The 3,505-nt window shown below is 49.7% G+C and overlaps 1 long non-coding RNA gene across 1 annotated transcript; it reads right to left on the bottom strand.

Moving 5' to 3' along the window:
• Window positions 1-201: 201 nt before the first annotated feature.
• Window positions 202-3,212, bottom strand: LOC118920483 (uncharacterized). Its single transcript, XR_005027934.2, has 2 exons — window positions 3,002-3,212; window positions 202-2,529 (listed from the first exon to the last, which is right to left on the bottom strand). It is a non-coding gene; the product is annotated as an uncharacterized LOC118920483 (long non-coding RNA).
• Window positions 3,213-3,505: the final 293 nt, after the last annotated feature.

The following is a 3,505-nucleotide window of genomic DNA, read 5'->3' as shown; positions in this document are numbered from 1 at the left end:
CTACACAGTGTATCTATGCAATAGTATGTGAGCTGAGCAGTTAGTCCAGGGAATCTACTGACTAGGAATTCTGAATAGGCCAAAAATACTAGTACTCTGTCAAAGAAAATTTGTTTTGGTCAAAACCTTAAAAATTTTGTTATTTGGTGAATAAAAAAGAGAAATGGAAAATAGAAAAAAAGATATTCTTAGACAAGTAAGCTTTATACAATCAACCAAACATTAATATTTTTTATTTTTTCTTAGAGATAAAAAGATATTTCTTTCCCGGAAGTCTCTCACAAAAACATAACTGAATATCTAAAGTCAAGGATATTTAAAACCTTATCTGAAAAATATGGAAGTTCAAGTAAATGGTATGTCAAAATTCATGACATTGCTTTATGCAATAAATAGCTCCCTTTTCCCTCCAAAGGAGAAAGCATCAAACCATTTTTTAAGAGTACAGATTTCATGACGGTAAAAAAGGTAGGTAACAAATTTCTCAGAAAGTTTTTCTTTTCACAAAGTGGATTTTTCCTTTAGTTGAATAATTTTTAAATGTAGCATTCATTCTTACTCTTGAACAAAGAAATTCCTCTCCCAAAAATGATTTTCTTAAATGGAGGCATTTTAATTGCTTCTAAAATACAATCTTCCTGGAGAGGCTGAAAACAAAATTTCATAGTCTTTGACAATTCCAGGATTCCAATTCTAAAAGTTTATCTTTGGGAAATTGCTAAGAATAATCACCAGTGAGAGTCTGCTTCCCTGTCAGAGAGTACAGGAGTGTAAGCGGCATTTTCTAGCATGGAAGAGTGTTGACCATGGTATTGTTCAATAAAAAAGTGGGTTCTAAAATATTTTGAAATGATCCCATTTTGTGATTTCTGTAAGATTTGGAAATATAACCATGAAATTGTCATTAGTGGTTATTTCTAGGTGATGAGATTTTTGGTTGGTCATAATCATCTTCCTTATGCTTATCAACATTAACCCGTATTTACACAAATAGGCATCATTTATTTAATGAGAAAATTTACACATTTAGAATTATAATTATACAAGATTATGATATATCTGTATACTTGTATGGCTGGGAGGACTGCTAAGGTATGCAAATAGGTGGCCCCGGTATTGGAATATAGGCTGATGGCTCTGAACCTGGCTGGCCAATATGACCTACTGGGTTGGGTACTTGGTTAAAAAAATATATTTTCAGTGTCCCCCAGAAAATGAGAATCATTAAAAATTTTACATGGAACTTATATCGACATGCAGCATAGTTGGGCCTCAAGACCCGCAGGCCCCTACACCTTACCTCAGGTACCCCAAACCCAGGCTGACAGACCCTGAGCCTGGGCCCAGACTGTGTGCAGCGGACAGTGCTTCGGTAGCTGGGGTTTTGTACCTCACGTTCAGTAAGTCCAGTGGCTCACAGTACCATGAGGGACTGGAGTCATGAACTGTCCCACATTGTCTTCTCACTCCTGGCCGCCAGCCACCCCGACACCCATGGCTTAGGGGCGCAGTCGGTGCTGCGCCTTCCACCTGGAAGCCTTCCCCTTCCCTGACCGCCCAGCACCAATCCCGCCTGTCCTCCACGGCCCCGAAGTGCTGCCTGGCCCAGGAAGCCCGTCCTCCCCTCCCAGGGAGCCTGTGCTGTTTCAGGCTTCTCCTCCCACGGTCCTGGGAACCTTTCATCTACACTTTCAGGCGTCCTGGACCTCTGGTGCTTTTTCTCCTTCAAGTTCCTTTGAACACGAAGTGAGACAAAGAAAAGCCATGTCAGTTGGTTAAGAATTATATGAATTAGTCTGCATATCTAGCGTTTGAATCTCGAGTTCACTGCTTCTCCCACCAGACTGTAAGCTTTTCTAGAGCAGAAACCAGTCTACTTACACCTGTGAGCACGGAGCCCAGCGCACGGCAGGGCTCAGTGGGTGTTTATTACAGCGCAGCCTTGGCTGCCAGGGTCATGGGATGACGGGGGGTGTCTGCGAGGATGCCGGGAACGCAGACCTAAATCCCAAGCCATCCGTCTCCCCGAAATGTGGGGGGTCACGGCGGCCGCGTCTCCAAGGGAAGCAGCTGCGTGCGGTTGAGCTGCAGGGTGGGTGGGAGACGGAAGCAGAAGCGCAGTCAGGCCGGTTCTTGCCTCCTCGGCGCGGGGACCAGGAAGAGCTTCCCAGCCCCAAGGGGAGGGCGGCGGCCTGAGCTTCCGGGGACACGGAGCACGGGCCTTGGGGGGCCAGAGCGGCCGCACCCCCGCCCCTCCCCGGGCCTGTCGCCTCAGCACTCCTTCTCTCTGATGCGGTAGACCACGCCGCCGCCGAGGCAGCGGGGCCTGCGGCCGGTCCTCCCGGTGCCCTCCCGGCCCTGGTCCCGGGGCCCCTGGGGGCCAGACGCACAGCCCCCTGGGTGGGGAGGGCAGCAGGGGGCGGAGCAGCGAGCCAAGGAGGGGTCCGGGGCAGGGCAGCGCCTGGGAGCCCCCGGAGGCCCCCAGGATCTCCGCTCCTGCTGCGACATCAGCGGGCCAGCAGGTCAAAGCTACAAGGGAAGAGCATCTGTTCAGACCAGGGCTTTGGATTCCGTTTCTCTTCTCCGGGAGCTGGACCGCCAAAGCAGAGCCTAGCATTTTCTACCTGCTAAGATCCACCCCAGGAGCAGAAAAGTGGATTTGTAAGGGCTAAACATTTGGGAGTAAATCATGGTGGGAATTCCCACCAGGCGACCCACTAGTCAACAAGCAAGTTAGTAAATCACTCTTCTTGAACAAGAAGAATGAACTTCAGCTAGTTGAGCGGGCCGTCCACCCGGGCACGCATCAAGGACCAGTGAGTCCCTTCTCTTTCTTCACTCATTCTTGCTTTGCCCTGAGATTCCTAAGCCTGTGTGTACCTTCTCCGCATTGCCAGCCCTCTAGCCCCTGTGGTTTCCCCATTGTTAGATCCCTTGAGGCCTTCTGCAGAGACCTGTTTCCTTCCCTTTGCCCTGCCCCAAACCTCCCTACCTGGCTTACCTACTCCCCAAGAAAAGACAAGAGGAGAGATCAGGACGAGTGACAGACATCCAAGCGTCTCCCACCCAGGAGAAGCCTCACCCTAGAGGAAGATGTGTGGACGAGCCATCCCAGGAGTCAGGAGGTCTCGTGCGGCCAGGAAGGAAGAGCCTTTATACACCCTTCCACTGGAGCCTTCAGGCTACACGTTACTGGAGGGCAGCCACAGAGCAGATTATTTTTCCAGATGTTTCACAATTCCAGGGCTGGATTCCTCAGCTCACGTGCTGGGATGTGTGTCAAACGGATTCCCACGGAGTGACCAGAAGGCGAGGCCCTTGGATTGGCCTGAGTGGAGGTGGAGACACTGGCTGGGCCCAGATCACATCTCTGGGGGCTGCATGGGGTGTGACTGCTGTGGATCCATACCTGGGATTGTGGGGGAGGATGACATCCAATGCCACCCAAGTCTGAGGGACACCATCCTTGTCACCCCTCCCCATCACCAGGACTGTATTATTTAGC

This window comes from Manis pentadactyla, chromosome 19 (genome assembly GCF_030020395.1).
Source record: "Manis pentadactyla isolate mManPen7 chromosome 19, mManPen7.hap1, whole genome shotgun sequence".
Taxonomy (NCBI): Eukaryota; Metazoa; Chordata; class Mammalia; order Pholidota; family Manidae; genus Manis; species Manis pentadactyla.
This window is presented reverse-complemented; position numbering and strand designations above follow the sequence as displayed.